At 39.5% G+C, this 23,495-nt stretch overlaps 1 protein-coding gene across 1 annotated transcript in view; it reads left to right on the top strand.

The window, feature by feature from the left end:
* Positions 1 to 23,495, top strand: part of LOC137847929 (guanine nucleotide-binding protein G(q) subunit alpha) — a 130,284-nt gene that overhangs the window by 20,299 nt on the left and 86,490 nt on the right. The gene's annotated exons all lie outside the window — the stretch shown is intronic.

The following is a 23,495-nucleotide window of genomic DNA, read 5'->3' as shown; positions in this document are numbered from 1 at the left end:
TCAAAAGTAAATACCCATAAATTGCTTACATTGTCTGCAGTTAAATTAAGCAAGAATAAAAAAGTAGGAGAGAGGACAAAAACAGTAGTAGGCATTTCTTGTTTATGGCAATGTCTTGTGTAGCAATGACATTGAGAAGGCTTCAGTTAATTATTTCATGGTCTTTCTATATCCTGGTTGATAAATATTAAATGGTCTTCTCAGGCCTAGAAAAGCTTCGACTATGTTAGAGGGCAAAATTCTATTTTACAGAACAGCATCCTAACTAAAATCAATGACTGCACCCTTGAGTGAGCATGTCAGATTACTATCAACTTGTATGAAATAAACGTGCTGCAATCAGTTGCTCAATCAACTGGAGCGATGTTTAATGGCAGAGAAAATGAAGATATTCCAAATGAATAGTTATTTTCATGCTATTCTACTAAATAGAGTATTTGTAATAAGAGGGAGTAGTTAAACAGCACTTCCCGTTTTCAGAGTGCTGTGCACCCACTAGCTAATCAGTCACTCCCTTGCCTCAGCGAGGGAGGAAGTAGTTAATTATTATTATCCCTGTGATCGTAGGTGGGGGAATGGAGACAAAGGCTATGTCTATGTTAGCACATAGCATGAACAGAAGAGTGTGTCTGTAGGGCAAAACAGTTGGTGCTGGGAACCTGATGTCCGTGTTCAGGTTTTGTTTTGCTTCAAACCATATCTAATCTGATCACAGGGACTAGGTGCCTGGCTCTGGGTACAGAACATTAGGTGTGGTCCTGGAGCAGATCTTCCATACCGTTGTTAGCATATTTATTGGCTTCATTGTAAAGGAATCCAGCTCCTCTCCTGGAGATGTTCTGATGACAGTGAAGGTGAGCACACTGAACAGGGGGAGATCTGGAAGATCGTTTCCAAAGTGTGCTCCTGAACCCAACTTGAAGACTAGTGTGTGTGTGTGTGTGTACCAAGGATAGTCTGGCCAGCAATTTCAGTCAGGGAGTTCCATCATGCCTACAGGTTAAGAAAGCCAAGCCTTCATTTTCAGGGTCACTAAGGCTGGAAAAAAAAAAAAAAACACGTTTATGTTTGTAGACATTTCTAAACAACATTTTGTGAATATGGAATAAAAACTTGGCCTTAGTGGTTGACTGTTGCTTTGCACAGAAGCTGTGGAACTGGCATTTCACCTTGCGTATGTTCCCTCCCTGTTCATGTTGGTAAATAACAAAAATAGAGGTTTAGAAACATCTTTTGAATCTGATTCTCATGAAGAATATGAGCTACTTATTCTGTTCTCCTGCTTATTAGTACCAGTAATAATCCGTTTGGTGAAAAAACTTTGAATATCATATTCCCTTTATGGTATTATAAATAGTACAAACCATTCATATTTCACTTGTCTTTTGCCTTGCTTTGCATGTTGGACTCTGCAGAAAGTTTGAATGGCAGCATAATTATTAAGTCAGTGTTTATTCTTTGAGGTATTTTCAAAACCATTCAGTTACTGTTTGTCTTTGCTAAATTACCAGTCCTTTTTGTTTGATTAGACTTCTGCAGTTAATGGTTACTAGTACTGTATATTCATATCACCAAGTTCTTCAATGGAAGCTTCAGTGAAACAGGAGATTATGAGAATTAAAGTTTCTGATCTTAAAAATAAGAAGGCAAGCTGGGAAAAAATGCAAACAATCTTACAGACTGTCCTTTTGTCAGGACAAAAGACAGCTTCCCTTCTGTGTATTTTTGCATATGCAAGTAGATTCATACAGCCTTTAAAATAACTTTAATACAGTGTGTGTAGCTGCACAACAGTATTGTGAGAATGAGAGGTTTAAAGTCAGCTTTTCACTGTGTCAGTTCTAATTCCACCAAATGACCATCGCTTTTGAATTTTCCTATGCTTAATGCTTTCCTATGCTTTCCTATGCTTTACTTGATATACAAGATCTTTTACATGTTCCTTAGAAGTGCTTTACAAAGGTTACTGGCCATCAATAAGAATAGAAAATGAAAGTTCTAATAAATAAATGGTTTTGGTTCATAACAGTATGTTGAAAATGTTGGAGAAGTATGTCTCAAATACCCTATGCTAATTAATTAAGAGGAAAAAAATCAATCTTTGTCCATCAGCTGAGTTTGTGAGCAGGCAAGCTATTACACTGTAATGTTACAGGAGTCTGGCACTGCCTAAATTGTGGTCTTACGTATTACTGAAAACAAAAAGCTCCTGTCCTTATCTAGTTCACCACAACAGATCTTGTACTGTTAGTAAGGAGAAAAATAGTTGGTCAGTAAGTGGAATGAAGAAGACAAAGCAAAGAATGTAAAAACTCAAACAATTGGACTTGGATCTAGGTAACTTGCTAGCTGAATTCAGAGGTCATGGAATTATAAAGCACAAACTTCATTGTCCAGTAAAAGAGAATCACGAGTATTTATCTCCTGGCCTCACAGAAAATCAATATGTTATATATTTGATTAGAAAGATGACAATTCAAGTAAAAAACTTATTGCATATTCTGCAATGCATTGACTTCTAACTAAGCTTGCTGGTTAGAAACAAACAAACAAACAAAAAATATATATATTATATACAAAAAGATGCATCTGTTCATACAGCATGATGTTAGCAATCTCTCCTAGCAAAAGCCAAGATGACACTTTTGTTTAATAATGAAGTCTGTTTTGTGACTGTAGTCTCAAGTCAAATCACTTATGTGCACTGCTGGCATTGTTGGTAGGATGCACGTGAGCCAGCTGTAGCCATAAAAATAATTGCCTCTTTGCTGCAGGAAGTCACATCGGTGATTCAGTAGCTGTCAGTAGTGGGCTGCTCTTACGGTATGAAAATACTTGATGCTATAGGTGCTTAAGGCAGCATCCTGCTGGGATCGTTAAACCATTTGCTCTTATTCAGAGTCCTGTTGGGTAGGTTTCAAAACACTTTACACAAGGCTATTTATTGCACTTTGTAAAGATAGGGAAACCGAAACAAAGATTGTATTTGCCTAAAGCTACTTGTCGAGTGCCAGAAGTAGAACTGATTACCTGGATCCCAGTCCAGTTCTTTTTCCAGTGAGCCTTTGTGGTTCAGAAATCAAAGAAAATAATTCATAGTGGCTTCAAGTTACTCAATCCCTGGCTGCAGCAAAAGCTCCAGGGCATCTTCTTCCCTTCATACTTTGATCTAGATGGCATTTCCTAGCTTGAGAGCCGCATTACTGCTTAGTAATCCATAAACAAGAGAGTTGGGAAGCCACTGTCCCTTCTGTTTTAACTTGTATAGCTTCTGTAGGGGTTGGTGTTTGTACCTGTGCATTACACTTAGCTAAATGCAAGCGCATTTCAGTAGTGGTGTGATTCAGTCCATGTTTATGTTTGTAAAAGGCCTTTGAGGAAAGGCCAGTGTCACAAAAACTTTTTTTTTTAATTGGCAATTCATAGTAGTTCCGCTTGGAATAACCCCAAGTGAATTCATCTGAAGACTGTTCAGTGTGTGTTGATATTGTCAGTTTCAAGGTGGAGGTACTTCAATCTGCTGGGACGTGTTAACCTGGACTCTTGCAGAGACAGGCCAGGAATAATCAATGGGCCAGTTAATTGACCTGCAAGTGGTTCCATCCCATGAATGATTTTACAGGGCCCACTCATTTGTGCAACACGCTCAGAGTAAAAGTAGTGTACAGACATGCTGTAGTCACCACACATGCTGAGTAAAGCCAGTGCTTTCTGGGAGTGCCAGGTGTACTGCACACATGCCAATAGCATGTTTGCATTGTGGTTGTGGAGAAAGCCCAGTGATTTAACAGATGTGTCAGGCATCTGGGCTGTATACAGACCTGGTGTGTAACAGCCTCTGGAAAGTTCTCCTTTTGCTGCTTATTTGTTCTAGGTCCTTCCCTGCAGCAAGGAACAGTCATGGCTGGCAAACATATATCATACAGGTGGTAGATGGCCTTCCAACACTGTTTGTCTTCTGTGCCTCTTCAGAAATGGGGATGGCTGCGTTTGAGTCTTGATGATCCAGGAAATACCTGTGCAAAGGAAGAAAAGAATGTAAGACACTCATCTCAGGCGTCAGACCACTGTATTTAGAGCTATAGAAAAGTAGATGCTTTTTCAAATTTCATATACCTTCCAAAATTAATCAAATACTAGATTGCCTTTGGTCATCTGCTGTTTGAGATGCAAAATTGTTTGTGTAATTGTAGGCTAGTATACAATACTCAAATCACTGCATCTGCACTTCCTTTATTACAGATTGTTGTCACAGCATCTGTGTTTAACTGAAGGCAGCTAACACACCTTCTAGTGGAGCAGTATTTCAAAAGAGAGTATGTATGGTCATAGAACTCCAGTAAACAAAACTTTTAAGGAAACCCAGATGGCATTGTGTGCAGAAGTAGTTCAGCTTGCCTGCCCAGATCAGACTTGATGTCTAACTTTTTTCTCAATACCATTCTTAAAAATTTGTGAAGGTACAAGGCAACACTACGTTAACTGTGTTTTAAAACTGATAGCTCAGATAGAAAACAGTTATGTAGAATTAAGGAAAAAAAATCTTAGTGAAATCTAGTATACAGACAAGATTTGCTTGGGAAAAAAGAAGCAAAAAGATATACGTAGAATTGGTTCTAATTGGTAGTAATTGGTTAGGTACAAATGGCCTATAGAAGTAATGTAGGAAAATATCACTGTTATCTATTCTTTCTGATTGCTTGGAAATAAATAAATACTTTTTATAATTAAAAATAATGAAAATAATACAAATATTTAATATGAGAAGTGTAAATCACAGGACTCTAACAACACTGGGCTCAAATCTGTTCTAGTTCAGGTGTATTTCATCTCTGTTGAGAAGGAATATGATCATGACCTGTATATGTTGTTTAGCAATGTTACAAAGTACCTTGCAAAGAATTATTTTCCAAATAGAAGTAGAAAAAACAAAAGCTTTAGAATAAATGAATAGCAAACTTAAAACAGTAGAGCTGCATTAGACTAAATGTAGTGAATTAATGGAAAATGAAGTGTTCTGCTCCTTTCACTTGATAATTTCCTTTAAAAAATGTAGCGGTTACTAGAAAATTATAGGGTCAAGTCTCTAAATAAATTCATCTTCGTTTCTTAGTATGCTATAACACAGCTAGACTCACTTTTCAGGATAGTGTTTTAGCATGTTTAATCTTCCCATTAAGTACTGAATCCAGCAGGATTTACTGGAATAAAAGAGGACTAATAAACTAATTTGGTAAAAGTTGGCATTTGCACATAAATGAAGTTACCCGTGCACAACAACACTGTGGAACAGCTGATGTGTGGTAATGACTCACACCATGGTAACTTTGTTCTTAGACTTCTCTTTTCCCTATTAAAAAGCTGTCTAGGTTCTTCAGTTACTAAGTGATATGTAGAAGATTTTCAAAATTGCCTACTGCTTTTTATCCCGTATTTTTCAATAAATGATTAAAAGACATTGCAACATACCCTCTTTATGTCTACTCTCAATTTTATGCCCTCCTGCATATTAATAAGGCCATAGTAGTCTATTGGGAGTATTTAAAGAGTAAGGATGGCAGAATAAAATCCTTAATAAGGATCACAGAAAAAAAGGTTTTTATGATTAACCTTTCCTGAGGTCATTATCACTTTCCTTAATTCCTTATTGCAAGCTATTCTGTTTTTTCTTTACTATTGAAATCAGCGGAACTGATATAACAGCAGGTCACAATTACCAAGTTTGTTTTATTTTGTTTGTTTGTTTTTCTCTGTGTGAAAATGGTCTGAGTATACCTTGGATCTGCATTGCTACAACTACAATTCATTGTAGTTCTGGTATTGGAATTCTGTTATTTTTACCTTTAAGCTGTGTAGTGTAACAATGTATATTTTTATACAGATACAGTGTGAACTTTCTCTTGTTCTTTTTATTTTACTGGGTTTAGAGAAATAGTTGCACTCCTTTCAGAGTTTTCACATTTTTATTCTTACTTTCTGACATTCCAAGTTGTTTTGTTGGAAAGACAAGTACTTGGTAAGTTGAAGTTGATTTGTATGATACCTGATATAAGTATTAGTCTCTGCAAACTTTTGCAGAAGCCTTTAAAATGGTTTGGTTTTTTTTTGTTCATATTTAGGAAACAGGTTAAACTATGCAATACAGAAAGCTGTGAAGATGACACAGTGAAACTTCATTATCAGATTCTAAAGCTGATCTGTGGTGACATTCAGAAGGGCTTGATACTGACTGAGGTAGAAACAATCCTTTTAGATTGTATAACAGGGAACAACACAACATCTGGGATTTGCTCATCATCTTTTAGTGCATCACTACATTTTTATTGTTTGTCAGCCACAGTGAGAAGGTAGTCTTTAACTAAGAGCAACTGATTTTTTTTTTTTTTTTTTTTTACAAGAGTTGACATACCTCTTTTTACTTACTAGGTAACAGATTTCTGAACACCTACAAATTGAAGACCATTCCTAAAAAAAAAATTTGTCTTTTATGCAATTGTTCCATGAGCCAGGGATTAGAGGACCAACTCTGTCTTCTGAACATAGATGTGAGAATGCTTATGAGTTTTGTAGCTCATGTTACAAGAGAGATGCAGCTTCTTGGCAAATGTTTTTGAGGACATAATTGCTAATTTAGAAAGAGGTGTTGCTTAGGCTGGATGTGCATACATGAATCAGCAACTGTATGTACTCTATGTACTTATCTGGGAGGGTTCAGTGGTTAATTTTTTACTAATCCACAAAGACTTCTTGCAGTGTTTGGGTCTGCAGTGCAGTGGTGTTGGACCAGCTGGGCTTTTTCTTGGATTTCTCCTGTGGCAGATGAAACAGCTGGGGTCAGTTAAAAGTGTCCCTAAAATTGGCAGCCACCCAGAGGAAGAAGCAGCACCAAGGACTGTCTGGCTATCTCATTGGGTTGTGCTTCCCATCCCTCTTACAAGCAGAAACATTACAAAGCATTGCGTAGTGCTGGCTGCAGGTGCTGATAAGCATGACATCCTAATCCTTCTTCAAATGCCTCTTGCTTTTGCCTCTTGGCTTCACGTTGCCAGTGTTTGAAGGATTCAGGATCTTGAAGTGCTCCAGAAATAAATTCTGCCCTGTGAGCCTCTCAGGGGACCTCCTGGTCCGTGCCTGTACCACGAGCGGAGGATGGGCTGCTTCCGTGTCCTCCCTTTTCAGGCGCTAACCTGTGTGTGTGCCATGTGGAGCGTACAGCTAAAGCCTTGGCCTTGCAGGCTGAGTCAACGTCTTCTTCACAGAACTCTTTTATGCACACTGACATGGGGAAAAAAAGGACCTGCAAGGGCAGGCTGAACAGCTGCTTGTGGGTTTGTAAGAGGAAATCGTGTCCGAAAGGCATGCGCAGGCCATGGAGGCGATGCCTCATTCTTTGCCCATGATGGGGATCTCTGAGTTGTGGATCTGCAGAACGGTACCACAGGCCGAATGGGAAGTCTGTTAGCCAGAAGTTGTGAAGAAATAGTATTATTAATAATACTTCGTGTTGAAAAATTTCAACATTTGGACTGTCCATAAAATGAGCTTTTACTATAAAAAAACTGAAGACGTTTAGGGAATAGTGTTGTTGTAGTGCTGCTTTTCTTGTTTATGTATATATTCAAAGAGTCTATGCTGTTTTTTAATTGTCCTAAATTATTATCTGTAACTTTGTTCATTCTTCCTTCCTTCCTTTTAGAGCAGGCCTGTGAATGAAGACAACACTTTGAATTTCCCAGAGTTTTTCACAAGGCACTATCAGACATTCAATTCCTACCTAAAATGTATTTAGAAACTACAGTTCATACTGTTCTTTGATGCAGAGGCTACAGCTTATTCAAAAAACGTATTTTAATTTTTAACCTGAAAGAACTTTAGCTGTTTCTTCCACACATTTGTGGATTTGGGCCTTCTTGTGTCTCCTGAAAGAGGATATACTGGCCTGGTGAACTCCAGCTAGCTAGCTTTTTCTTTGGTACTATGTTCTTACTGCAAAGATGTGATCAGGGTGATGTAAAGGAAGAAATAAATATGGAAGTGGCAAATATGATCGCCTTGCAGAATCTTACCATAGCGGTTGTTGGAAGTAAATCCTTGGTTAAGTCTTTTGATGGTTAACGGCGTGGTTTGTGTTGACAGCTGGATGTGTGCTTGGTTGTTTGGCTGTTTTTTATAGTTGAACTGAAATTATAATACAAAAAAATTATGAATAATGTTGACTTGTGTGGATAACATTTTAATAGCCTAAAATATAAACTGAAGAGTTGGACTGGAACACTTTTCATTTGACTATTGTGCAAAGGAATGACGTGTAAAATAAATGTTTACTTCCTGGAAGTAAAAGTTTCCTCTGGAAAGAAAAAAATGACAAACAAACTAGAAGTATTTCCCCCTCACCCCTCTGTGAGCTGTAGTTGTGTTAAGGTTCTCCACCCTGACGGTTAAATTTGTTTGTATTTCGGTGCACAAAATCAGAATAGTAGCTGGTCACCTACTTCAGCATGTGCTTAAGTCTTGCTGCATAGCACTGAAAAATGGCTAGAAGTATATCTAAGCCACCTCCATGGGACAGGAAGCAAATGTAATTGGGGAAAAGTAGGGTTATGTGAATGCCTGTGAAACAACAACCCAGCACTACAGAAAGCTTCATTAGCCAGGGACTTCAGTGGGTTTCGAGCTTTCTTTCCAATGCAGAGGTAAAGCAGTCCTGATAATGCCAATAAATCACATGCCAACGAACAGCACGTGGCCCTTCATTACACAGGAAGCCACAAGTCACCTCAGGAGAGGTCACAACCATGAAGAGACTGGGAGAGAAGGGAGGTGGCTGTTTCTGGGGCATGTGGCCTCATCCCTGCCGAACGCATTACTCGCTGGAGTAGAGCAGTTGTAACTCAAAATTTGCCTGGTTCCTGGGTTTCCCAAGGTTTGCTCTAGCACTGAAAAGCATCCAGTCAATGGATGCTTCTTCTGAAAGGCAGCAAGGTGTTCCCTATCCATACCTTCCATTGTGTTCATATTATCATATGCTTTTTATTAGCTTTATGAATAAAAGGCAGTTATTTTTTAATCTAGCCATTCTCAGTCAGTGTTCCGTGTATACATATACCTCGTGTTCTGCAGCCAGAAGCAGGTCTAAATTTGAGCTGCCAAAATGGCTGAGATGAGCTCAGCGGAGGGGCCAGGTTGGGGCCCAGCAGCTACAACAGCTCCGTGGGCACGTGTGCCCTGCGCCCTTTCGAACCAGCAGCATGTGGAAATGAAGAAACTATGCTCCACAGGTAAAAAAAACACCAAAAAACGATGCTTTAAGTGGCGCAGCATGTTAGTGCTCCTTGCTATTACGACTGCAGGTGCAAAGTGGATGCTTTGACCAGTGAAACCTGCCCCTCTGTCCCTGGCATCTTCTAGTAGCATGTTCTTAGTGAATAGCTTTCATCCTTCCATTCACCACAAGATTGGAACTGGTCAGCTTTTCAGTGATTTCCATGAGCAAATAGTGCATCTGAGAACGTTACGTTTCCATAACCATGTAGCTAGCATGAAAATACCTGTATGGTGCAGTGTATAAGGCTAGCAAGGATGTCCTCTCAGAACTTTGCTATTCAATTTACTTTCTATTTTTTTTTTCTTAATAAAAAGCGGGGATTTTTTTTGTGGTGAATCTAATTATAATTTTTTAATTATAAACCTGTTCTTTGCTTCTATTACCCTTGACCCGATTTCTTAAACTCAGAGTGCCAGTGGTATATTTGTGTCTACAGAGCCTTCACAGCTCTGTGTGCATGCATATCAGTGTATTAAAATATGCGCAGAGCCTGACTGAAACATGAAATTGTGCAGTGATGCTTCTGCTAATGTTGCTGGTCTTGCTAGATCTGGCAAGCAGAGGGGCTGCCTCCTGTGCAGGAGCTGCCTTGGGTGTGCACGGCACCTTGCTGTGGCTGAGAAGGCATCAAAGTGCAAGGGGCAGTGAAACACGCACAGCTTGTGACGCTCTCCAAGGGAAATAGCCATTAAAAAGCTCTCCCAGGTTAAGGACAGTCTGCAATAAGCTGCAGGAAGTGTGCCACAATATCTGGAACTGTGCTTGCCGCTGGGTGGATTTATAATGCTGCTGGCCTTGGAGCCAGCACGGGTTGCTGGCTGGCTGGCTGTGTGTGTGTGCGTGCACACGTGCGCCTGCGCTGGTGTGGCGAGAAGCACACACAGCTCTGAGAAACACTGGACATTCAGGAAACAGGGGAATACGAACCCAGCTCTTGAGTCTCTCACATTATCGGAAGTCAGGACATAAAAACACAGCAGTGTTTTTGCTGTATTGCTGCAGTGCCACAGCTCCTCGCTCAGCTGTCAGCTCTGCTGGATGCTGTGCATTTTCTGGGGGAGAAAGAGTGAAGGGTTTCTGTTAGTTTTAAGGGTACGGGTCTTTTGGTGACAGAGCATGTCGCAGCATTGTTTGATACCATGTGAGAAACTTCCACTCTGATCGCTGGCTTTCCCAAGGAATCGCCCAATTGTGTGTGCAACCCAGGAAGCGATAGCTGCAGTCCTGGCATGGCTGTGGAGCAGAGGCTGTGCGTGAGGAGCCCTGCTCCAACAGACCAAGGGAAGGGGCCTCCCAGAGTCTTCTCCTGGCTGCCAGTCTGAAATCACACCTGCTGTCACCTGGCCTCCCACCTGCCTTGGGTCACCTCTTCTTTGTTCCTCCAGTGCAGGTGGAGTTCCAGCTGGAACTCCCAGCTGGAGTTTCCTGCCTTTCCTTGTTTTCTGCCACGACATTTCTTACTCCTTCCCTACAAAACACCTAATTCCCCACCTTCCCCATTTAATTATGTAATAAAATATAATGAGATTGAGGTCAATCTGAGACAGAGTAACCGGGATGCTTGTACATTGGAGTGAGATGAATCCTGTTTCAGGAAGTGTGTTTGAGTGGGCTTGAAACCAGGCAGGTGTAGGTCTGCACAGCTACCAATTGTGAAGGCTCCTCAAGGACTGTGAGGGCGTTACCTTCACACTGGTATGAGGAAAAATGGTCAAATACGAGACAAAAGTATTGTAGGCTTCTTGTTTAACTTACACCCTTAAGATGGTATTGCATTTGTGCTTCTCACAATATGGATTTTCTCTGGCAGCCAGCGAGGATAGACAATTTGTAATGAACATTGTAAGGTGTGTTAATTTAAAAATCATGTATTACCCAGGCAGATTCCTCACTAAAGTCACTGCTTTCAAGATCCTGGACATTGTTTAGACTTGGAGTCACTTGGAGTTTGAATGAAATAAAAAATACTTTATCTTTTTAGTGCTAGTGGTATATTTGAGGCTTGAAAGCATCCTTCTCTGTCTTGGGTCTAGTACTGACTGAGTGAATGGATGTTATGGATCAGGGGAAGTTGTAAGACAGGTATACTGACATTTGGTATATAGTCAATTTATGTTTCCAAAATACCCTTTGACAGTAACACTAATAAGTTGACTATTGTCTAATTACACTTTCAGAAGCAACTGTCACATTATCGTACTAATTTGGAGATGCAGAGCATTCAGAGCCATGAACAACAGAAAAAAGTGCTAGCAGAAGAGTCTGATGGGTAACTTCAGTATCTTCCCCATGAGTACATACCGTAGTGAGATATCAAGTAGCTTCAAGGAAGAAATACTCTTACCTCATCTTTTAGAGGAACCAACATTTATCTTTTTGTAATATAAACCTTTGTCTATTTTGTAGAAGTCCATGTGAAAATGTTCTTTCTATTCCATGAAATAAGAACAATAAGATCCTAAACCAAAGTAGTTCTTTTTTGGTATTATAAGTAAAAGCAAAATATTCCCCTCTCTCTCACCCCTCCCCCCAAAGGAATGGTTCATGGCAATGTTCCATGGTATCTAGGAAAAAGCACGGAATATGAGTGGGTATCTTTTCTGGAAACACTGACCAAACGCTTTTCTTTTTAAAGAAAAAAGTACTCCAATATTCTAAGAAGCACTTGCCATTCTTTGTCTATAATGTAGGACAGTGATACTCAGTCATACCAGAAATGCTGCCTGACATAAACATTGTGCTGTAACGGAAGCACAGCTATTCCTGTAACTTCTGTTTCCAGCAAAGATACATTTATGTAGGTTTTGGTTTAGTGACACAACGCATTTTAGGAGAATTTTCATATTCTGAGAAATCAGCTCTGCTGTATCCTTTTGGCTCCTGGATGGAGGCCCTTTGAATGAGTGGGAGATGAGGAGTTTGTCTGTCTCTCAAAACAGAGCTCACAAAGATAAAATAGGTTAACTATTATTAAAAAAAAAAAAAATGAAAAGAAGAAAAAAAAACACCTTCTTTAGAAAGTGTTTTCATGTTTTTACAAATTGGTTGTTAACATATTGTAAAAATAAACTAGTTTTATAACGTAATGTTTTTTATCAGCATTTCTTATGTATACAGATAAGCATCAAGTATGATCTCCAGGTATTGCAGTATATCTTAAAACACAAATTAGATGACAAAATATGCTGCAAGGAAAGCAAAGCATATCAAGTATAAGATTATGTGTGCATGGTAAATACGGCTTTTGTTTTGTAGATATGTTCTTATACAAGATAATTATGTTTGATAATAGAAAATATTATGAGATCCAGATTCTCAATTTCCAGTTATAATGGCTGAAATTTCATTTGGGGAAAAGAGTGTTAGCCAGTAGAGGGAAAAATGAAAGCAAAAACTTGTTGCTGTCTCGTAGAAAAAGTGACCATCATGACCAAAGATATAGGTATTTTTTAAAGGAGTAAAGGCATCTTATTGGCAGCCATGATAAAAATAAAGGGAAAATATAGTGGTTTTGAATACTAATAGTATTTGTCCTTGCCTTTGATTAAGCAAAGTGGTTTATGCTATCACTGAAATGGTGTATCTCAGAAGCTGCTAGGAATAGGAATTATGTCTGTCTATTTGTAATTGCTTTGAGTAACAGAAAATGAAAGAGACATGAAAGGAATTTAAACAATGAACTTCCTCATAAGAAGCACTCACAGACTACCGAAACATAAATTTGAAAAGCAGATGCTATTTCATTTTACAAATGTATGTAACAATAAAAATAAAACATTTAAAATATGTAAATACGTCTTTTTACAATGCAATGATAATATCTAAGTTACTTATCAGCAAGTTGTCGTGATGCTTTTGATAACATTTTATTGAATCGATCCTGGAGATTTCTTTGTATTCCCACCCCCCTTGTTCCCTCGTCCCCTTTTAAAAGTATATATACAGGTAGCTGATAGTAACATTATTTTCCCAACTTTATTTTAAACCCACTGGATAGGCTTCCTTAATGGCAGGAGTACTTTCTGTTCTACTACACTCTATGTAGCTGTCTTCCTTAATGGGTTAATAGTCTCAAGCCTTATCCAGCAGTGCCAGAAACTAACTAAAATCTCAGTGAAGTTCATCTCCTAGAGGTCTGCATGACATACATGGTCATACAGTCCTGCACAGCTCACAGCATTTTCAGTCACAGAATGGTTGAGGTGGGAAGGGACCTCTGGAGGCCATCTGGTCCCTTGCCCCTGCTCAGACATGGCCAGGTTGCCCAGGACAATGCCCAGGTGGGATTTGAATATCTCTAAGAAGGAGACTCCACAACCTCTCCGGGAAAGCTGTGCCAGTGCTCTGTCACCCATACAGTACAGAAGTGCTCCCTGATCTTCAGAGGGAACCTCCTGTGTCCACTGCCTCTTGTCCGTCACTGGGCTCTGCTGAAAAGAGCCTATATTTGTTCTCTTTGCATCCTCCCTTTGGGTATTTCATAAATCAGTCTGATTTATGTGCACAGACGAATGACCACAGGTGGAACACAAAAGAAAGTTAGGAGGCTTAACCCCCACTCAGTCTTCGTTCAAAACAGTAGGTGATTTTTTTTTTTCCACAGGAAATCAACACCAGAGAGGTTTTAATAATTCTGATGATGATCACTGAATTTCCACCTTTTTCTGTTAATAAATAGCTTACAAAAACATTAATGGGCATATATGATCTACCTGTAGGAGATGACAATTTAAAATAGAGAAAAAAAGGTGCGGTGAAGGTGTCAGTTGATCTATCTAGATTTTTATATAGGTCTTGTTTCTGAGGTGAAAACCGAGCACCTATGTGAACAGTGATCAGCTCTGATCACTTTTGTGCCTTGGAGCCTACTTAAGCGAGTCAGCTTTCCAAGGCTATGTTCTGCCTTCTGATGTGGGTGTCAAAACCCACTAGAAAGTAATCATGCGTAAGTTTCTAAAGCCATATTTGGCCCTTCATCTGTGCAAGAAAGTAAGAACTTGTATCATGCCTCCACTTCATTGATGCTTGTGCCTGCTTCTGGTTTTGTTTCTATTTTTTCCATGGGTCAGCAGCATGAAGCAGGCTGATTTTCAGCTGCTGTCAGCTGGAGTTGTGAACAGCATAAGGAAAACGTTCTTGAGGGTGAAAATTTGTTTCTGGCACTTTTTCTGCATGAATGAGAGGCAGAATTTGTTGAAGCTTCATAGGGGTATCCGTTTCCTCCAAAGCACATAAAATGGAAAGCTAAGGATGGAGTATAAAGAATTGTTTCTCTTTAGGGAGTCCCTAAAGAAGGATTTTCAGAAGTATCCTTTCAACAGCAGGGAGGAAAAAATCACACAGGGGTGGGGTTTTGTCCTCATTTGAACCCTTTTACAAGGTTGTGTAAAATCTCGAGGAGTTGCTTTTCCTCTGTTAAGGCAGCCAATTCTTCTCTCACTTTGTTGCCTCTAAATTACATCCAAACCATAAGAAGATAGCTGTAGAATTGAGAAAATGATCTGATGATAGCTTGAAAAGATAAGGAGGTTCTTCTGCTTTGGGCAGTGGGGTTTTTTGTTTGTTTGTATGTTTTTGTGGGTTGTTCTTTTTTTCAGAAGTGAAGGTGGAGGGAGGAAGACACTGACTTCCAGTAATGGGTTGTGCCTGGCTGCATTGTAGCACAGTGTGGTTTTGATTATCTGGCACAAAGCTACACTTGATTAACTAGATTTCTTGTAAAGGAGTTTGAGAGGTTCTGTTTCAGTAAAAACCTTGAATTAATATTAATTTAAGAAGCTGCAGAACAACAGCTGAATTTTAAATTTTAATTTGATCTTCACAATTGTTGGCAATTCAGTGTCTTACACTTTATTTTAGTAGCTACTTGGACTGTTTAATTGTGTCACTGGTACAGTGAGGATGAGTATTAGTTTTATTTCTTTGGGTTTGGTGGGTACACTAGAATGACAAGTAAAGTTTACTGTCCTCTCAGACATAGCCAGATTAAATGTGTAACAGGATTTCTCTGATTTAGAAAATATTCAGACTGTCTCTGTAACGGGAGGTTTTCTTTACCTTTTTTAAAGAAGTATGAGGATTCAGCTCTGTAGAAGTTCATTAATACAATATGATATCTCTATATAATAATGAGGAAAAAATCTTAGATATAAGACAGTTGATACAGATGCATTTCCCTTTTCTAAACTGGATTATAAAATCTGTATGGTAGCTTTACTAATCTTTTGCAATGGATATAATTTGCTTAATATTTCGTAACCTTTTGAGACATTCAGGACTTTTCTTGAAGCGATCAGTATAGATTGATGTTGATGTTTCACACTATTTATTTAATGTAATTCTTCACATTCTGAGCTGTATTCATGGAATTCTGTTAGTCGTTTTTTGGAAGGAATCTTTACTTACCTTGCCAGACTTTGTTGTTGTTGTTATATCAGTGATTCATGAAATAATACTTTGTTTTCTTCCACATAATATTGGTAGCTATCTTAACTGTATGTTCATAAATTACTAAAATGATACAAAGGAGGTAATTTAGTGGACAGCAGAATGATGATGTGCTTTCTTTTTTTTTTTTTTGAAAGCAAGTGGAATATGCAGATTTAGACTATGATCAGACTAGTTAAAAGGATGAGTACACACCAGTTTTTGTCAGTGGAGAAAGCTCTTGGCAATAAAGCAGTATGACACTTTTAGTGACACTTTTAGTTTTTAGTGTTTGGCCTTACTTTAAACCTGTGCTTTATTAAACTGCAAAGTTCATCACTCAGGTTTCTGTTGTAACGTAGATTTTATAGTCTTTTTATAGTTAATTCTATCCAGTTTTTAATGTAAATACAAAATTTTGTGCTAGTGTTGCAGGAACAGAACTCAGGAGACCTTAGTTCCCTTCTGGTCTTGTTTTGTTGCCTTGCTTGGAACTTCAGATGCTTTCCTGCCATAGCCTTTTCCATCAGTGTAACTGAAACATAACTGAAAATGCTTCCTACAATCAGATGACTTGTGTGAGATGTAATCTGTTGTGATTCTGTGTTAATTAGGGAGTTTGGTAATCACAAAGGGAGGATACTGTGGTACTACTGCTCATTTTAGGGAAAATATAAATACGCTTACTGTATTTGCTATCAGGGCTCATAGTATTTCCTCATTTCACATTTACTCATGTCTCTGGACGATTTGTAATTTAGATTCTTTAGAGATGTATCTCTGGATTTGTGACTGAGATGGAAATTGTAAATTCATTTGGGAGGTTGACTATTACATAAAATGGTTGGAGGCATGGGGTGATGCTTTAGTACCTTATAAGAGTTACGGTGCGAAGATAGAGTGTGTCATGGAGATAATATATATATATTTTTGAGCGATGGACAGGAGAGTTGCGCCGTGCGGCAGGAGCCCTCAGCTGGGCAGGACGGTGAGGCAATAGCTGCGCCATCTTGGCGCCGATGGGCAGCTCTCCAGTCCTGGCCGCCTCTGTGACAGGAGGCTGGGCGCAGGCCGCGGGGGTGAACATCTGTTAGTAAAAGCATCAGGACAGGGAGCCTGGCTCGGCTCCGGGGCCTGCCCGCCGGTCAGTGCTGGTGGCCGAGCTGCAGAGCCTCCCAGGGCTCAGCTGCATGGCCTGCCAGCAGCTTGCGGCAGCCGGGCTGATGGTCCTGCTGCCTGGCGGTGGGACAGACCGGCTCGCTCGCTCGAGCTCCGGGGATGACCTCATGCAGGCTGTAATACGTTTCAGATATTTTGGCACCTAAAGAGCCAGGCCAGTCCAAGGCCTGAATTCTGCATGGTTTTCGTGTTTTGATACAGGACAGTACTTGGTTTCAGCAGAAATGTGATCCTTTTGCATTCCACTGCTGGAACAGCAACAAAAGAAGGAATACTTTTTGTTTTCTCTGTAGCTGAATTAGTAGTAGCAGAGAGGACATAAAACCCTCTTCCAAGTGAAATATAACTTTATAGTTGAAATCAAACATTTTTTTTCTCGTGTGTAACCTCTCTATTACTGCTTTAGCTCTTATTCCTCAAAGGAGTTAATTTACTACTTAATGCCTGATGAACTTGATTTCTACACTATTCTTTACATTTCAGAAATAACTTGCAACAGACTCTGTTTTCTTCTGAGTAAATATTTGGTGAAACAGTGTAGTTACAGTAGTGCCTCAAGTATAAAAACGGTCAGCAGATAGAAATGCGAGACTGCACCCAGTCTGCATGGGATGGTGCACAAGCTAAAAGCCAGTCTTCTGTGAAGGTATGCATCATGGGTTTCATGGTTCTCAATAAATGTATGTAGATGGTGATTAACTGGGTAGCAAATTTCATTGACTCTTTTTCTTATATATTAAGGATCTCATTTTCTTTTTCCCTCTAGGCTTATCTAAGCTATATATATAACTTCAACCAATAAAATAGACCTTTTTTTTTCTTTTTTCTTTTTATAGATCAAACTTCGGAATAAACACAGAGAGTCAGGCTTAGTTTAGCTCCTTTCAGTCTCTTAACAGATGCCAGTGCGGATTTTATTTAGAGAATGGCATCTTTGTGGTTTTACTTTAAAAACAGCCTTATATTTGATCCCACAAGGTACTACTTCAGACTTATTTAAGTTACAATGCAGAGAAATGGGAAATCAAGTATAGGTATGCATCACACAACCATGTGTAAGAAAAGTTTGCCTACCTAGGTTTCTAGTTTGAATTATTTTTAAATTATTTTTCTGACTCTTCCTTGTCAGGCACCACATGAATTTTGAAGCCACTCTGCCAGGAGCTGCATTGCCACTTACTCAAAATTAAATACGTTTTGTTTTTCAGTATATCTCCCAGGGCAAAGAATGTTGCGTTTCAACATTTTGTAGTTTCGTTTTTGAAGGGTGTGCACCAGGAAAAACAGCAGTCATGTAGTAAATTGTGCATGGTGTGTGTAAGGGGTTACTGCTGCATTTAAACACTTCCTTCCTGGTTTTGCTTTTGGAAATAATACTGCTGGGGATCTGGCAGATCTCTGGTCATAAAAATCCTTGATGATGCAATAATATTTGTTGCTATAACTGTTTAAACAAAAAAAAGAGAAAGCTTCTGGGAGGTGTTCAGAGATTTGCCGTATTGCAAGATGCTAAACTCTTTCAAAACTGTGTAGTTTAAATAATCCTCCATGCTGTGTAAAAAGGGAATTCATCACTGTTTGAGATGTTTATTGTCTTTCTTTTTTTTTTTTTTGTGGGATGTTAGTTACTACTTTTAATTCAGTGGTTGGGTTGTTTTTTATCTGGAACAGAACACCTGAAAATGTCAGATGACTGACCATCCCTTGTGCTTGAACCAGGAAGCTTTCTATAGATTTATCTGCAAAGTACTACCCAGGGTTTATGCTGGGGTTGTACTTTGAGGGGAGAACCATCCTTTTTAAAAAACAAGGAGGGATGGTTTATTATTATTTTAAAGAACTTCAAGTATATTGTGTGGTCTTTAACTGTTTTCTGACAGATGAGAGCGTGTTGCTTGACTGGCTTCAGTTACAGGTCTTGATTAATTTCAACATGCAATGGCATCAGCAAAAAATTGACCTCAGTATAGTTTCTACCACTTTGCTCTGTTCTTCAATCTTTTGCATTACTATTTCACCTTTGCTCTCTCCTTATATCAGCTAGAGCCATGTCATCTGGGATGATGGTGGTTAGCAATTGTTAACAGAAGCAGTAAAGCGCTTGCTGACAGTACATGTGGATTTTTTTAATCCACTTCTCAGTTTTGCGTTTTTCACCAAGCAAAACCCGCTCCAGAGTCTGTTACCCAGTGTTGTTGTTGTTTACTATAGTGATACGATCTTCGCGTGTGTTGCCAACTTGAATCTCTTAACTTGCTCTGTAATGGGTGAGCTGTAGAGAACACAGTTGGTGTGGTATCAGTCCTTGCTTTGATATTCTCGTAATGCCAATGATAGGATTTTAGAAGATTAAAATATACATTAAAAAAATAAACTTAGGTTTGACTTCAGTGCTATAACAGTAATATCCCACTGTCTAGCGGGGATAATGCTGTAATGATTGCAGTTTTGCTTAGCTAACCCAGGTAATTTGTTATGTCCAATTTTTCCCTGTTTACATGACAGTAAATAATCTTGCTTGTTTTCTTCCTAATTGGTTTGGTCAAAGTATCTGAGTAAAATGCTGTAGAGTAAGTGGTGTTCAATCATTACTGAACAGTTTACATGTAAACAGGACTTTCTTACAGGAAGATTTGATTCCATTCTTTTCTTTAAAAACAAAATCATGCCTAACATTTTCTTTGCGTGCACTTCTTGTCAGCAACAATAGAAAAGACTTTCTGTCGATCATAACTGTCAAGGTGAATTTTTGTCAGTTCCTCTATATTGTGCTGAAAATGAACATTTTCACCTCTTAGTAATCTTGGGGCATTCCTGTAATTTTTATTGTTATCTATCATTTATATTTTTATCCTATTTTAGTGTGTTCTTTGCAGGTATTTTCCCATGATTTCCTTTTTCACCAGGACTACTTTTCACATATTGCCCCTTTATATATGGTGCTTATTGCAGCAGAGGGCTAGAAATGTTCTCCTTTTTGCTAATGATACAACCAAAAGATTAGCTTGTGGGCATACATAGAAGGTATGTTTGAGCACTGACCTGAAGAGGGATGGACTTGAGGCAAAGCTTTAAATGGCCTTCAAAAACCAGAGATACCATTTTTTTAAATATGTATGAATAATGTGGTTTGTTTATTCATTGAAATGAAAAATACACATAGATACAAACCAGATTTTTTGCATATATGGGTAGTGTTTACATATTTGTATGTACATAAAATATATTATTTTCATACATATACAGAATCATAGAATGGTTTGGGTTGGAAGGGACCTTAAAGACAATCCAGTTCCACTCCCCTGCTATGGGCAGGGACACCTCCCACTAGACCTGGCTACCCAAAGCCCCGTGCAATCTGGCCTTGAGCACTTCGAGGGACATCCAGAGCTTGTCAGGGCGACCTGTTCCAGTGCCTCACCACCCTCAGAGCAAAGAATTTCCTCCTTATATCTAATCTAAACCTACAATCACCTAGTTTAAAGCTATTACCCTCGTCCTGTACACTCGCTGACAGAGTCCCTCCCCAGCTTTCCTGCAGGCTTCCCTTAGGTACTGGGGGGTTGCAATTGATATCCCCAGAGCTTTCTCTTCTGAAGGCTGAACAACCCCAACTCCCTCAGCCTCTTTTCAGTGGAGAAGTGCACACACACCCACACCCATAGACCCCTATATGCCTTTAGGTCTCCAAGGATAGTTTGTAAATGGTCTTCAGCTGACAAAGTAGTAGTACAGTGCCACCCAATTGAACAACCACAAAAAGCAGTAAGATGCAGACTACTTAGGTTTTTATACTTCTTTTGGATTTTAATTTTGTATGCCAATGTATTGCATTTTTTGTAGACATGCTTTAGATGTCAATACTCTGAAACACTGTCTTCTCTAACATGACACAGAGCGCTTTATCAGTATTTTTTCTTCCCAGTTGTGTGTGGTACTCTTTAGTACCTATACTCTTTGATACCTATACTCTCCTCTCCCCCCTCCCCCCCCCCCTCCGGATTAAAAGAATTAAATAAAGAATTAAATGCTTCAGTTTTTAAAACAGTGTAGATAATAATAGTAATAATGCAGTTATCACAATAATACAATTATCTCAGCACTAGATTACTAAATTTGCATTTGGGGATTTTGAAGGACTCAGGGTTCCCCAGTTCTGAAAGCATGGTGCAATTGGCTTTCTTTTGTGTTAGTTAAAGCAGAATTCTTGGTAAGAGTTAATCATGTCAAAAAGACATAATCACATGCCGTTCTGTGCATTGTAGGTTCAAGCTGAACAGACTTTTTATTAAATGTGTGACATACCTTACAGATAAACTAGAAAATATTACCAAACGTGTGTATGTGTATATTTATGTCACTTATGTATAGGAACATGGCTTTGATTCATACAAACATGATTTTGATGAACATGACTTCGCTTGATATGTTTTAGAACAAGAGAAAATAGTGTAATAAATCTGTATTGCCTATGTCAATAATTCTATAAATTCTTAAGGAAAGCAATCTGTAGTAGATTCCGGAAGTATAAAGATCTCACCTTGAGATCTGATCAATGGGAAATCAGAAATCTTTCTGATAACTGACCCAGGACTATCTGTAATACATCCCCTTTATTGCAAAGGCCAGCCTTTGGTTAGCACAAATTTCACAGAACGGCTGAGGTTGAAAGGGACCTCTGGAGGTCATCTGGGCCAACCCCATGCTCAAGCAGGGTCACTTGGAAGGGTTTGTCCAGGATCATGTTTTTAAAGACCAGGCTTTTGAAGATCTCCAGGAAGGGAGGCTCCATTACTGTTCCGGGCAGCCTGTGCCAGTGCTCTGTCACCTACTCATTGAAGAAGTGTTTCCTGGTGTGCAGGCAGATCCTCCTGTGCTCCAGTTTGTGCCCATTGGCACTTGTCCTGGCACTGGGCACTTCTGAAAATAGTATGGATCTCCATCCTCTTTGTCCCTTCCCTTCAGGTATTTATAGACATTGATCAGATCCCCCCCAAGCCCTATTTTATTCATGCTGAACAGTCCCATCTTGCTCAGCTTTCCTTGTAGGAAGTCCCTTCATCATCTTCATCACCCTTCAGTGGACTGTCTCCAGTATGTCCATGTGCCCCTTGTACTGGGGAGTCCAGAGCTGGGCACAGCACTCCAGGTGTGGCCTCACCAGGGCTGAGTAGAGGGGAAATGTCATGTCCCTCAACCTGCTGGCAATACTATGCATAGTGCAGTCCAGGATACCATCAGTCTTCTTTGCAGCTAGGGCACATGGCTGGCTCATATTCATCGTGGTGTCCACCAGGACTTCCAGGACCCTTTCTGCAGAGCTGCTTTACAGCTGTGTGTTGCCCAGTGTGTACTGGCACCTGGGGTTGTTCCTTCCCAGTTGCAGGACTTCATGCTACTCCTTATTGAACTTCACAGAGCTCCTGTCAGCCTGTATCTCCAGCCTGTCAAGGTCCCTCAGGATGGCAGCGTGACCCCCTGGTGTATCGGTCACTCTTCCCAGTTTTGTCATCTGCAATTTGTCATGTCGCAGGGGGAGAGTCCTGCCTGGTGGCTATGCAGTGCCCTGCAGAGGTCGTTGGTGCCTTTTGTGCTGTGCTCTTGGCCACAGCACAGGCTGAGGATCCCAGTGAAGGCAGTGTGGTAGCAGGCTTGGTCTCAATTTTAAGCTTCAGAACATGTCCTTTTTCATTACAGTAGCAATCTCTCATGTCTCCCCAGAAAATGTAAAATAGGTCAGTATATAGCACTCTGCTTGATTTTCTGGAAGTGTGTGTAAGGAAGACTTCTGTTAGAAGTTTGTTCTATATGTATGAGAAATGAGGTTGAAGGTTTCACAACAATGCTCATGGTTTTAAGAGGCTTCCAGCTTAGATGTTTGCAGGGTGTGCTACCTCAGAACTGCTGAAGGGTTGCCAGTGCTACATCATGCTTCAACTGTGCACTGTGCAGCTGTGGAACACACCTGAAACACCATGTACCTCATCAGGCTGCCTTTGTCCTGAGTTGCAAGCATGAAGCATGAAAGCCTTACAGAAATGATTAAAGTAAAACCCAGGCTGAAAAGCACTGCGCTGAGCAATGTACCATGGTGAATGTGTTGGGTTTCCTGGAGGGCTGGGTATCTGGCTGCATGTAGGGTTTATGGTGCTGTGCAACTGTTCGTTCTAAACTTCAACTCCTCCTTTTAAGCAAACATAGGAATAATTTAGATAAGCTCTTCTAATCACAGAGGATGAACTCGTTGAAAGGGAAAAAATGTGTGATGTATCCTGCATGAAATTTCTAACAAGCAGGTCTTAACTTTAAATAGGCAAATATTCAGAGGTGTTCATTAAAAAAAAATACCATTTTTGGCTTGTCTAAAATTCAAAGACAGAAAGTAATCTGAAGGAAGGAATGACCACCCATTAATGAATATGAGCCAAATCTTAATTAAGGCTGATTTCATATGTTTCTTAGGTTAAAGTTTGCAGGGCTGTAACAGTATTTAGTTTAATTTATTTATTTTTTAGTCTCCTGGTTGTTCACTGCTGCCTATCATAATATCCTGCAAGTTGGCCAA

The sequence above is a fragment of the Anas acuta genome, chromosome Z (assembly GCF_963932015.1).
Source record: "Anas acuta chromosome Z, bAnaAcu1.1, whole genome shotgun sequence".
NCBI classification, from domain to species: Eukaryota; Metazoa; Chordata; class Aves; order Anseriformes; family Anatidae; genus Anas; species Anas acuta.
The sequence above is the reverse complement of the archived record's forward strand: the minus strand, read 5'-3'. Positions and strand labels throughout refer to the sequence as shown.